This window comes from Zalophus californianus, chromosome 5, assembly GCF_009762305.2.
Source record: "Zalophus californianus isolate mZalCal1 chromosome 5, mZalCal1.pri.v2, whole genome shotgun sequence".
NCBI classification, from domain to species: domain Eukaryota; kingdom Metazoa; phylum Chordata; class Mammalia; order Carnivora; family Otariidae; genus Zalophus; species Zalophus californianus.
Genome location: NC_045599.1, coordinates 71980675 through 71995202, shown reverse-complemented (window position 1 = coordinate 71995202; position 14528 = coordinate 71980675). Strand labels below are relative to the sequence as shown.

General features: G+C 34.4%; 1 long non-coding RNA gene across 5 annotated transcripts in view; it reads left to right on the top strand.

Moving 5' to 3' along the window:
- Window positions 1-14528, top strand: part of LOC113928907 — a 134848-nt gene that overhangs the window by 9993 nt on the left and 110327 nt on the right. For all 5 annotated transcript variants that reach the window (XR_003522002.2, XR_003521997.2, XR_003522000.2 and 2 more), the window contains exons 3-4: window positions 4941-5062; window positions 6046-6148. This is a non-coding gene — a long non-coding RNA (uncharacterized LOC113928907). The remainder of the gene's footprint in view (window positions 1-4940; window positions 5063-6045; window positions 6149-14528) is intronic.

Below are 14528 nucleotides of genomic sequence, written 5' to 3'. Positions count from 1 at the left end.
GAAGTATGTGTCACTCCAGAGCCCACTCCTGGTCTATGCTGATTTCACTGCTTCTTACCAAGTAACTGATTATATTACTTTTTGATTATAGGGTCAAATTGTATTCTCAGAGGCACGTAAAAAAGCATAGAGCAACTCTTATACAAAACAAAGGAAATCTATATAATTTCATGTTATTTTCATGTCCCAGTAGTTATAGGATAATATTCTCTCTGTTTGATTATGTGCTGTTGTATGTGTAAATGGTACTATCTAGATGAAACTCTATCCTTAGAATTTTTTGGCACTAGGTTGGCTTAGCTATTAAATACCACCTTTGCTAGCAGATTGAAAAGTGAATACAAGAAAGTTTATTATTTCTGATTTGCAGTCTTCCTTCAGAATGTTTTTGTCTTTAGTGACTTCCGGGGGGGGTGGAAATATCATGGTTTCCCTTAGTAGGTATATTATTTTGCTAGGGCTGCTGTACCAAAGTACTACAAAAGGGGTAGCTTAAGCAACAGACATTTATTGTTGCCTAGTTATAAGGCTGGAAGTCCACGGTCAAGGTGTCATCATGGTTGGTTCTTCCACTGGCTGTGAGGAATATAATCTATTACATGCCTCTCTTTTAGCTTATGGTGGTTTATTGGAATCTTTGGTGTACCTTGGCTTATAGATGCATCATTCTGATCCCTGCCTTCATCTTCATGTGGTGACCTCCCTGTGTGTGTGCTGACCTATGTCCAAATTTTCCTTTATAAACACACCAGTCATGTTGGATTAGAGCCTACCCTAATGACCTCATCTTAACTTGAACATCCGCAATGACACTCTTTCCAAGTAAGGTCACATTTGCAGGTACTGAAAGTTAGGACTTTGGTATATTTTGGGGGGGACACAATTCAACTCATTAACAGTAGGCAGTTTTTTTCTGAAATGATAGACTTGAAAACTCTGGTAGTGGTTATATACATAAATTTGCAGTTGATCAATTCATTGGTGTAATTACTTACACGGATACCCATAAATAAGTCATGTCTGAATATTTGTTTTGGAATAGGACTGATTTTGCTCTAATATTCTTGTAAAAAAACTGTTGGAAGAACAGACTGGAGAACTATTTAGAAAGACTTTCAATAAATGATATGATCAAGTGTCACAATGTATGGGGCAGATGATGAGCTTTTGATAATATACAAAGTCAGTATAGCTTGTGGTATGAAGTTGGGATTTAGACAGATGTTCAGAACAAGAGGATGCTACAGTAACAGAGGACATAGGTTTAGGTTCTAAACATAGGTTAGGTTTAGGTTCCTACTCTGATGTAGGAATGAGTATTTTGTGTATAGTGGGCCATGGTGGTGAAGGGAGGCTTTGGGTCAGTTATGTTGTGAAGGAATCTCTGGCCCTGTAGGGTTAATGCCAGTTTTAACTTTAAAGTTTCAAAGAATTGCTGTAGGATTTGTTTTTAATTTTACCCTGTAGAAAATTTGAAATATATAATTAACAAGAAGAAAAATATGACCTATATCCCCACTACCCAGAGCTACTTGTTATTAATATTTTGACATCTTGATATAATTCTTTTGAAATTCCTGCCATGATTTTTGATTGAGATTATACCACATAAACAGTTTTCTAAAATAAATCATCTGGAGTCTCTAAATATCTATCTGAATTTGAGACCCATGGGGTAAAAGACCCAATGATCATTGATGATGAATCGGGTCACCATAATTCCATAAACCATTAGGTCAAGACAGTTTTGTCTCATGTGATTTAGTTCTTTGCCTCAGTCTTGTCCTTCCTCCCGTCTTTCACACTACTGCCAGGATCTTTTTAATGATTACATCACTCTCCTGGCTTATCTCCTTCAGTCAGACAGAGGTCAGCTTTTTAGCATAATAGGCATCTTTGTGAACTTTCTCATTCCTCTTCTCATTTACTACTCTCCAAAAAGCTTCCTGAAGTTCTCAGAATATTGTGTACCCTTTTGAACCTCTATAATTTTTACCTCTTCCCTCCATTAAGAATGCCTTTTTTCTTTTTGTCTGTCTGTCCAGCAGCTGCTAATTTTTTATTTCACATGACATTTCCTCTCTAAAGTGTTTATTCTAAGCCAGTTTTCCCTTTCTTTTACTACCTGTAGCACTTTCTGGAAAACTTGCTATAAATTGATTACAGGGTATGCTAGTGACTAATTTCCATCTTTATCTTTCTTGTTTTTTTTATGTTTATTTAAATTCTAGTTGTTAACATAGAGTGTAATATTAGTTTCAGGAGTAGAATTTGGTGATTCATCACTTACCTATAACACCGAGCACTCATCACAACAAGTACCCTCCTTAATTCCCATCACCCATCTAATTCATCCCCTACCCACCTTCCCTCCAGCAACTCTGTTTATTCTTTATGGTTAAGCGTCTGTTTTATGGTTTGCCTCTCTTTTTCCCCCCTTATCTTCATCTGTTTCATTTCTTAAATTCCACATGAGGAAAATCATACTGTATTTGTCTTTCTCTGACTTATTTTACTTAGCATAATACATTCTATCTCCATCCACATTTTTGCAAATGGTAAGATTTCATTCTTTTTGATGGCTAAGTAATACTCCATTGCATACATAGGCCACAACTTTTTTATCGATTTATCAGTCAGTGGACAGTTGGGCTCTTTCCATAATCTGGCTGTTGTTGATAATGCTGCTGTAAACATTGGGGTAGATTTGCTTCTTCAAATCAGTATTTTTATATCCTTTGGGTAAATACCTAGTAATGCAATTGTTGGGTTGTAGGATAGTTCTATTTTTAACTTTTTGAGGAACCTCCATACTGTTTTCCAGAGTGGCTGCACCAGTTTGTATTCCCACCAACAATGTAAGACAGTTCCCCTTTCTGCATCCTTGCCAGTGTCTTTTGTTTCCTATGTTGTTCATTTTAGCCATTCTCACAGGTGTGAGGTGGTGTCTCTGTAGTTTTGATTTGTATTTCCCTGATGATGAGTGATGTTGAGCATCCTTTCATGTGTCTGTTAGCCATCTGTATGTCTTCTTTGGAGAAATGTCTGTTCATGTCTTCTACCCATTTCTTAACTGGATTATTTGTTCTTTGGGTATTGAATTTGATAAGTTCTTTCTTTTTTTCTTTTAAGATTTTATTTATTTATTTGACAGAGAGAGCGTACAAGCAGGGGGTGTGGCAGGCAGAGGGAGAAGCAGACTCCCTGCTCTGAACAGGGAGCCGAAAGTGGGGCTTGATCCCAGGATCCTGAGATCATGACATGAGCCGAAGGCAGATGCTTAACCAACTGAGCCACCCAGGCGCCCTGAGTTTGATAAGTTCTTTATAGATTTTGGTACTAACCCTTTATCAGATATGTCATTTGCAAGTATCTTCTCCCATTCCAAAGGTTGCCTTTTTGTTCTGTTGGTTGTTTTCTTCACTGTGCAGGAGTTTTTTTTTAATCTTAATGAAGTCCCAATAGTTCACTTTTGCTTTTGTTTCCCTTGCCTCAGGAGATGTATCTAGTAAGAAGTTGCTACAGCCAATGTCAAAGAGGTTGCTGCCTGTGTTCTATAGGATTTTGATGGTTTCCTGTCTCACATTTAGGTCTTTAATCCATTTTGAATTTATTTTTGTGTATGGTGTATGAAAGTGGTCCAGTTTCATTCTTCTGCATGTTGTTGTCCAACCATTTGTTGAAGAGACTTTTTCCCATTGAATATTCTTTTCTGTTTTGTTGAAGATTAGTTTATCATAGAGTTGAGGGTCCATTTCTGGGTTCTCTATTCTGATCCATTGATCAATGTGTCTGTTTTTGTGCCAGTACCAAAGTGTCTTGATCACTACAGCTTTGTAATATGACTTGAATTGTGATGCCTCCAACTTTGCTTTTCTTTTTGAAGATTGCTTTGGCTATCTGGGGTCTTTTGTGGTTCTGTACAAATTTTAGGAATGTTTGTTTGAGCTCGGTAAAAAATGCTAGTGGTATTTTGATAGGGATTGCATTAAATGTGTAGATTGCTTTGAGTAATACAGACATTTAGCAATATTTATTCTTCCAATCCATGAGCATAGAATGTCTTTCCATTTCTTTGTGTCATCTTCAATTACTTTCATCAGTGTTTTATAGTTTTCAGAGTACACTGTCTTTATTTCTTTTTTTTGTCTACACTTTTATTGTGAAAAATTTAAATACCAGAGAAAGTAACATGAACACCCATATTTCCACCATTTAGAGTCAACAGTTATAAATATGTATGTATATGTATATTTACATATATACACACACACACAGATTTAGTTTGATCCACTTGAAAGTAAGGTACAGATCTTGTGCTACTTCATCCATAAATATTATAACACACATCTCCCAATAAGAACATAATCTTATGTTCTCTTACATAATCACAATACTATGAGCACACTTAAAAAATTAATAATTCTTAATTTTTTCTAATGTATAATCATATTCCAGCATCTTTATCTTTCTTAATAGACTGGGTTATGAATGGGCAAGGATCATGTGTTATTTATACTAGTATCTCTAGCACTTAGCATGGTACCTAGTAGATGTTTGAGGAAAATGTTTGCTGAATAAATAATCTTGTCTTTTCATCTAATACTGTCCTGCCAGTAATAGTGAATATAGCTAGAATAAGTGATAATTTTTGGAGTGAAGGTAAGGGAGTAAGTTGACTAGTTCATTTCAACTTATCAAACAGTTACTAAGCATTTACAATTTGTAAGTTATTCTGCTGGGCATTTTGGAATTGGGAAACTAAAATGAAGAGGACCTTTAAGAGTTTGCAGCCTAATGGAGGACTTCCAGTTTTGGTGAGTTGTTAGGGAATTATGGTAAGAAATATAGTGAAGAGTTGTTAAGAAGAATAACCCCAGGATTGTGACTGGAAACATTTGTATAGAGCCTTTAAATTAACAAAGTTTATTTGTTTACAGGTGGCAGTGGGCCTACATCATGGGTTGTAGCAGATGTTCTCAACGTTTCTATTGGAACTTCTTTATATTCCCTTGAAAGAGGAGCCCCAGAGCCTCATCCCTGTGGTAGCTACCATGCTCTGGTATGATGCTATGCTTTTCTACTTCATCCTTCCTGTTCTAGCAGAGGCTAGGTTAGAATTTAACTGTTTCTTATTGTAAACAATTATGTAGAACTGGAAGTGGAATGTTTCAATTAAACTGATACTGTGATTTCTTTGAGATTGTTGATAATGCCTTGTTATTCTTATACCTGCTCACAGAACCCCTGAATAGTGAGTGCCTTACTCATCATAGATACTTAGCATTGTGATCGGTTTGAATTGTATCTAGTTGTAAATAGTTCCTTACTGATTTTTAATAGATATTAATCTAATTTTTATTCTCTTAAATGATAAAGAGGCACATAACATCAAGTTTACTTCTACTTAAAAACTGTGTCTTCAGGTAATGTTTAACCAGATTCAACTGGCAATCGATAAAATTCCATATCAGGAATGTTTAATTACAACCCTCTGTATTAACATGAATAAACACTGTAGCTAGTAACGAAAGTATTTTTTTCATAAAAAATAGAAGTATTTTTCAGAATTCTGGGAAATGTCAAAGTAATTTTGGCTGTAGTCATGCTGTATTTAATGTTATTGAGAATGTTGCTAACATTAACAAAAATATTCCTTAATTTCCTCAGTTATTGCTACTGTTGATGAGGGATGTAAAGTTGGCATGCTTTCATGTTTTGAGCATTTTCATTATACACTTTTGATTTTATATGTCAGAAGCAATCTTTGTTTTTTAGGTAAGATAGCTGAGAATAGTTTTACTTAAGGATAGAGGTCAGGCTTTATTTGTATTTTTACGTCAGTGATATATAGAATATAGTGATGTATTGGAGTAAATATACGTACAGTTTTGTATGTAAGTATTATAACATTTATATATTTCTTTGACCTTATTTTTAGTTCATTAAAATAAGGTGATTTCGGACTAAGGCATAGGTTTCATTTGTATATTAACAATTTTATTTTGTTATTTTCTGTGACCACTGGTAACACTCATCTTGCAGATATAAGATGTTGTTCATCAGGGAGCTTTGGCAAGAGAGTTGGCCAGATGAACAAGTTCATCTCCATTGTGGAAAAACAACTTGAAGCTCATCTCTGTTGAAGGTGAGTTAGTGTCATCTTCACACAGGGAAGATCATGCTAGTGTTATTTGATGTTTTCAGGGTTATCAAACAACAGTTTGGTTTGAACTTTGTTTTATGGGATGTTGAGCTGTTATGCTTTATTATTTGAGTGTAAAGATTCACACAGAAATCAACCTGACAATGAAAAGAGATGAAAGTAATAATTTGGTATTTATGAATATACCTAAAAGTAGTTTGGGTCTCTCCCTTCCTTTCTTTTAAATGTTTATTTATTTTTAAGTAATCACTACACCCAATGTGGGGCTCGAACTCATGACCCCGAGGTCAAGAGTCACATGCTTTCCCAAGTGAGCCAGCCACACACCCCAATTTAGTTATTCTTTCTCACCTCTGTTATTATTTCCATATAATACGTGCTAGCTAAGTTATAATTCATGACTTTTATTTGAATATTGGCTAGATCAGAATCACATGTTACATATTTATTTTAAAATATATTATGAATTTTAGGAAATTTCATATATAACTACAGTGTCAATGTAAAGATACTCTTCTGTTTTCAAATACATTATTTGGTCTTTGAAATGGTAGCCAGTGTTAATGCTTGCCACAGGCTTGCTGTCCCAGAGATACAGTGGATGACTATACATGTGTAATATTATTACAAGAAGTAGTAGGGTATCTAATAGCAATCCGTAGTTCAGTTCAGTATCATTTAGTGCATATTTATTAATCATCACTTCATTTTACTTTACTCATTACATTTGTGACTTGACCCAGCCCTACCTAACCATGAAATATGTGTATATATATGTGTGTGTGTTTGTATAACATTATATATAAGTAACTTGATACAGTTGCTGATGTTGCTTTGGCCCTCTTTATTCAAGTTGTTTTCACTTGAATTATCTCCATTATCAGGTTGTCGAAGTCCATTTTCTTTTACAGTTTTGCTTTATTGGTAATCCTCTTTTTTCAATGTTATCATTATCTTTTAATTTTTCTTCTTTTGAGGCATAAACAAATCCCAAAGTCAAAGACTGGTGGGGCTGATGCTCACTGACTTCAAAAGAAAGGTCTAACTGTAGGGAGAGGATCTTTGCAGGTATGATGTTCCATTATAACCAGCCTTACCATCTATACTAAATGGTTTGTAAGAGGCCATGAAATAAAAAAAAGGAATTAAGATGGCACTATATTCAATGAAAAAGTGATTGTACAATTTTTTTTCCTCAAAAAGACTCAAATATTTCTGTAGTAAGATTGGGCTTTCCCTTCCCATGCCTTATAAGTAATTATTAAGTATAACTCAGTGTGGGTTTTTTTTTTTTTTAAGGATTTTATTTATTTGAGAGAGAGAGAGTGTGAGAGAGCACAGGCAGGGGGAGGGACAGAGGAAGAAGCAGACTCCCCACTGAGCAGGGAGTCCAATGCGGGGCTTGATCCTGGGACTCTGGGATCATGACCTGAGTCAAAGGCAGACGCTTAACCAACTGATCCACCCAAGCACCCCATAACTCAGTGTGTTTTTAAAAATCTTGTTTCTTGAAAACATTATTTTAAGATGATTTGTCTCAGTATTATTATTTTCACGTTAAGCCTACCTCAAACATTTTCAGCTGGATTAGACTTTGGAAATTTAACATTATAGTGCAAGTCAAAGTTATTTAGTGTCTAAACTTGAGTTTGTCTTAACTAGAATAATTTATATTGTAGTTATTATGATAAATACTACTTAAATAATTAATACTTATAATTATTATATATAATTGTTATTAATTAAAATTGGTAAAATTAGTTAAAATTAATAATTTGCTCAGCTCTATTCTGAGTGCTTTTTATATCTTGTTATGTCTTTGTAACAGTTATGTGGGGTAGGAATGATTATCCCAGGTTTATAGACAAGGAAACTAAGACTCAGTTTAATAATTTGCACTGACCAGTGACTGACCCAGGATTTCAACCATGTGAACTCAGAACTTCTGTTCAAAGCTCCTGTTTATAAGTGTGGTGTTAAGCTGTATGAAAGGTTTACATGTGCAACTTGAGAATGGGCTCCTTCACTTTTGAGGCAGTCAGCCTAGTTAACAGTGATTTTGTACTACTGACTGAGGTACACCAAAATGTATCTGACTGAAACATTTGCTTTTGTGACTTTATGTGAACATAACATTTAAAAAAAAAGATTTATTGATTTATGTTAGAGATAGAACACACGCTCGCTGGGGCAGGGCAGGGGGAGGGGCAGAGATAGTCTCAAGCCAACTCCGTGCTAAAGGTAGAGCTCCACATGGGGCTTTATCTCACAACCCTGAGATCACAATCTGAGCTAAAACCAAGAGTCGGGCGCTCATCCCACTGCACCACCCAAGCGCCCCTATGTGGACATAACTTTTGACAGTCCGTCAGTATATTACGTATACTTAATGTTGTGTGTATGTGCTGCAGGATGCTTCCTTGGGAAAACTTGGTGTATCTTTAGTGTCTGCCCCACTCTTCAGGTGGTAGAATTGCTGTTTAATATTTTAGTTTGCTAGAGGCTGAGACCCTTGTTCTGGGGGATTATTTACATATGCATATAAAACAGGGAGGCTAAAATGATGATATTAGTTCTCTAACAGATTTGTAATAAAGTGTGAAGTGTTAGTTTGACCGTTGTTGAGGAAAGACAAATGCATAAATTGTGTAGACATTATGGATTTTTTTTCTTTTTTTTCTTGTTTTTGTTTTTACAGACAGAAGCCATTGAAGGACTTTAGGATGCAGATTGTGTTGTCTTTAGCATCCGTGCAAGGTCTTTTGTTAGTGGGCCATTGCATATTGCTTCAAGCTTACCTCCAGCAATCCGCTTCCTTACCAACCAGTGTCTTGTGTACTCCTTACATGTCTGCCTCAGTTAAAATGAATAGCTTGGGGGCGCTTGGATAGCTCAGTTCTTTAAGCGGCTGACTCTTGATTTTGGCTCAGGTCATGATCTCAGGGTTGTGAGATCGGGGCTGGTATTCCACACTCAGAAGGGAGTCTGCTTGAGATTCTCTCTCTCCCTCTCCCACACCCCCCCTCATGCTTGCTCTCTCTCTTTCTCTCTCTAAAATAAATAATTAAATCTTACCCCCCCCAAAAAAAACCCTGAATACCTTGTAGTTATCCTATCATAATTAGGTATTCAGCACTTTTGTCTTCATTAATACTTTTCTTCTTACCATTATGATCTTTTCTCTGTTCCTGTTGAGTACCAACTTTTCATTCAAGATTCAGGTTTGTTTCTCTTTAAGGCGTTTTTAACTACTGACCTCTATCATTGAACCTTATCTTCTTTGAGCCTTTCTAGTGCATACTTCTATTCTAGAACCTTATATTTTATATTTATATACCTTTATATTTTATTGCACTTATAGTATTTATATGTCTTTTTCTAACTAGACTGTAGATAGACTGTAGATTTCTTAATGGCAAGTACAAAGGCTATGTGTCTAATTCATTTTTATGTCCCCAGTTTTTAGCACAATACCTGGTACATATAGATGCTTACTAAGCATTTGTTAAATGGATGAATAAACAAATGGTTAAACTATAAAGGAAAGAAAACGTTATCCTCACAGTTGGTATGATAATGGTGATAACGTGCCTTCTAAGGTGGAGTGCTACTACACTCATCAGGGAATATTCAGTGTTAAAAACAGTATCTTTCCTGAGGTCTGACAGTAGTCATACTAGCTTCTTACAGTCAGTATAGTGTATGTCTGGAGTTTTGTTATCTTGAGCAACTAACCGTTTATTGAAAATTTATCCACGAAATTTCAATAGTTGAATTTTTTCATGAATAATATATTTTAATAATATAGGTCTTGACTTAAAGACTGTCACTTCCTTTAAGGAGATCCACATGTGCTTTGGTGTTATAATCAGTCTAAAGTTGGAAAAGGACCCTTCTGCTTGAAAAATAAGGAAAAATACATCAAGGAATGAACCTACTTATTATTACATTTAAAGTTCCATTTCCTTTGCAACTGTAACTCTTATGTTATGGAATCCTGATTAAAAAGGTTATAATGGCCAGTATTATCAGAATGACAAATTCTAACATAGGTTAGTAGTTCTACATTTAGAAAAACACTAATGGGGACACCTGGGTGGCTCAGTCTATTAAGCTTCTGCCTTCGGCTCGGGTCATGATCCCAGGGTCCTGGGATTAGGTCCTGTGTCGGGCTCCTTGGTCGGGAGGGAGCCTGCTTCTCCCTCTGCCCTGCTCTGCCTGCCACTTCTCCGGCTTGTGCTTTCTCTCTGACAAATAAATAAATAAAATCTTAAAAAAAGAAAAACACTAATGTATGATATTACTGCTTTAGTAATATGCCAGATTTCAAGTTGGTTTATATTTTGTTTATTTGAGGTCAAATGTTCTTTGACCATCAGCTTACATTAGTTTTAACTAAGGAAATATTATACTATGAAGATAGTAAAAGGAAGCTTAAGCTTCTGATATTAACTATATTCTGTTAAGCGAGTTTCTTTGTTTTAGGCTATGTAGAAACAACTTAAGAAAATATACTGAATTAAAATTTGCTATGTTGAAATAGCATAGTCACTAAATAATTTATATTATTAGGGAAGTGTCAAGGGGTTTGAACGGAATGAAATTTCTTTGCTCAAGCTCTAAACAGTAAGACTTTTAATTTTGTAGGAAGACATTAAATACTCTGGTCATTCAAGTTGTATATCCTTTAAGCCTCTTTAATAGTCAGAAACTTGTAAGTAAATATGTGTGCTGCTGAGAAACAGTGATCAAAAATGGCAATAAAAGTCACATAATGAAATAATACTAAAAAAATCCAGGGATTTTACACTAGCTCATTATTCACTACATTTCTGGCATTCTTCATGATTACAAATCATTTGATTGACTAACTAGACATTCTTAAAGTGAATTATGAATCAGGTTCATTTTTTCTGGTTGATAGTTGGCACATGCTGTAACTCTTATGCTTTGTGATATATCAAATTCTTATAAAAGTGATAAGAGATATAATCAACTCTATTTTAAGAAAACTATATTGCCTTTTCAAAAAATGAAGTGCAGTTGCTAACATTTTAACAACACAGTGTAATCCCTACTTTTGTATCTCAGTGATGACATTATTTTTGAGATTAAGATAAATCTGTAGACTGATTTTCCGTTAGGCATAAAACTCCTGTTGATATCAGTTCTGTAGGCTTCTTGGGCAGTTGCTTGAGACTAGGTTACAAAAACAGTTGCATATCTTTCCTTAGTATTTAAAAATGAGTGATGAAGGAATTGTACGTTTTTAACATTTTTCTTTGAAGGAAATGCAATTTTTCCTAAATACCTAATTTGTAATGAGGCCATGATGCATACTTTAATAATGGTTATTAATAAAGAGAGTCTCTTTCTGAGTTGGGAAAAGGGTCCATAGTGACCTGAATCTTGATCTTTCCATTCGTAAAACTTAATCAGGGGGGTAAATTCTGCTTTCAAATGCATTCTCTTCTCTTTTGACTTAATAATAATTCTTTATGCATTACTTCACTGGCAGTTGGGTGGCAGAAAATTCCTGTAGTACAACTGCATTTGCTTTAATCCCATCCCAACCCAATATCAAGCAACTCAAGCAATTGAAAATAAAATGGGTGTTCCTTAATGTGATATATTCAAAATTTGAGAATCTTATGCAGATTTCAGTCATTGTCTTAGCAAAAGTGAAGTTCCTTTGTTGAAAATTGTCAGGCATTGGAATGTAGAGCCCCCCATTTGTTTAACAGTGTTATGAGGTCCTCTTACTAATAAAAAAAATTACATATGTAATTTTTTACATAGGTAAAAGCAATTCTTTGTTTCTTATGAAGACAAAATCATCAAAGTTAGTGGAAGCTTTGCGTATATAACAGTCACAGAATTGTACTGCCATACTTTTTCCCTATGTAAAAGGAGAGTAATTAGTATTTCAGCATTCCAGTGCCTTCAACTTTCTTTGTTTTCTTTTATGAATAAGATTTCTTTATATTATAACTAAAAATTGTTTTATGGCTATTCAGTTGTAAAAATTGTTTTATTGTCCTTCCATTGTCTTTAAAAATGTTTTACAAAATTTTTTTGAATGATATCCATCTATATTAATTTATATGAAAATGTAGGATAGCAATGTGTAATTACACATAATTTTAGAAACACAATTATAAGCTTTTTAATGTTTTGTTCTCTTTAAAATTGTCTAAAGTTTTTGAATTTATGCTTTAGCCACCTTAAAATTTAATTTTTAATCCCCTAACCATTAATTATTTTAACTATAAAATTGCTATTAAACATCTTTTATGGGATTAAAATTTTATTTCTGATTAGGCAGTGAATTATATATATATAATCAATTATTACATCCATTTTAAAAATTATGACTAAAAGATTAATCCTCCATAGATATTTTTAGCAATATAAACCACCCTGGTAGGATTGGAATTAAGGAATTAGAAATGGAGAGACAGAGGATCAATTTATTAATTACAGAAAAAACTTTAAGTTTTTTATAACTTCAGTAGATTTTGTGAAATGACCATAAACTAAAACTGGGGTCATAAAATGCTGCCATTTTCCAGGCTGGCTTGACTTTTTACTTCTTCGACATAGCTGTACATTTGGATCAGCATTATTTCTTCACACGGATTGAGGTGACAATATATGATAAAATGGGCTTTTGTTGCTGTGACCGGGCAATAGGACTTGGGAATAGAAGAAGATGAGGGTAGAAAGGAGGAGACAAAAAATAGGTTTTCAGGCCACAGAAATGTACTGAATTTTTTGATCATTTTTTTTGTGTTTAAATAAAAGAAATTGCTAGATTGTCTCCATTTTGTGATATACAACCTGATTGCTTCCCTTAATTGCTTCCTTTGAACAGTTTAGCATTAGGATAATCATTGTGAGAGGGAATGGGAGTATCTGGAGATTATGGAAAAACTGAAGGAAAATACTCAAGAAGGAATTTCTGGTATTTGTCTTTCTCAGTAAGTGTATAAAGGGGTTAAAATGTCCAGGATAAATAAAATCAGCCAAAGGCTTGTGTTCCACAGTTTATACTTTAACACTTGATATTTATTCTCCTTCCCTTACCCTGCAAAATATACATGACAATAAAATGAGCACTTTTGTAACATGGTCCACAGTCTCAGGTTACATAAATATACTGCATTTCTCGATACCAACATTACATTGGTGTACCTATTCTAGTTTTAATGCTAAAAATGATATTTTCTATTTTGGTGATATAAAGTGAGTTTTTAAATAGTTTTGGAGGTGCACCTGGCTGGCTCAGTTGATAGAGCATGCAACTCTTGATCTCAGGATTGTGAGTTCGAGCCCCGTGTTGGGTGTAGAGATTACTTAAAAATAAGATCTTTAAAGATAAATAAGTAAATAGTATTGGGTGTTTTTGGTTAAATCCTTCATTTGCCTGGATTTGATAAGCTATTTCTCTTCCTTAGGCATATGCTAACAGGTGGAACTACAGATTTATAGGTATGGAGTACACAATTATGCTATCTTAGTTTTTATTACTAATATGGCATAAGTACATTCTATATGATTTCAGTTGTCTATGTTGTTGATGTTATGGATAATCTTTAAAGAATTCTGTTTTAGAATCCCTTTTTAATTGGATTTAATGATACATAGTTTTGATTCTGAGAAATCTCTATGTTATTATGCAAAAAGGCTCAAAGGACATGAATGTTAAATGGGATATATGTTGGTTGGGATCTGTAATCTAGGATTGGTATCAAAGAAAAAGCCTTTTGTTTTAGTTAAAACTAAAGGTTGAAAGCAATATATAGTATCATTTGGTGTGTTCTACTTTTGGTGTCTTCTTAGTACTTTAAAGCCTCAAAAACATCATTCACTTTTGTTGGTGGATCAGTCAGGCTTCCCTAAAGAAACAGAACCAATAAGATACATATAGTATTATACATATACACATGTGTATTTATGATCTATTTTAAGAAAGTGGCTCACCCACTTGTGCGGACTGGCAAGTCTAAATTCTGCAGGGCAGGCTGGAAACCTAGGAGATAATTCTGCAGGCTGGAGGCAGAATATCTTCTTGTCCACAACCATCAGGTTTTGCTCTTAAAGCCTTCAAATTATGAGATGAGGCACACCCATATTTTTGAGGATAAAGTCTGTTCTTTAAAGTCAACTGATGGTAGATGGTAGCAACTTCTACAGAATACTTTCATAACAACACATGGATTCGTGTTTTGTTAAATAACTGGGTACTATATAAAGTATAACCAAGTTGACATATAAAATTAAACATCACAGTTGGCCTTTTTAAAAAATATTTATGTCGTAAGTCACAAAAATGCCTGGGGTCAAGCTATCAGACTGTCAT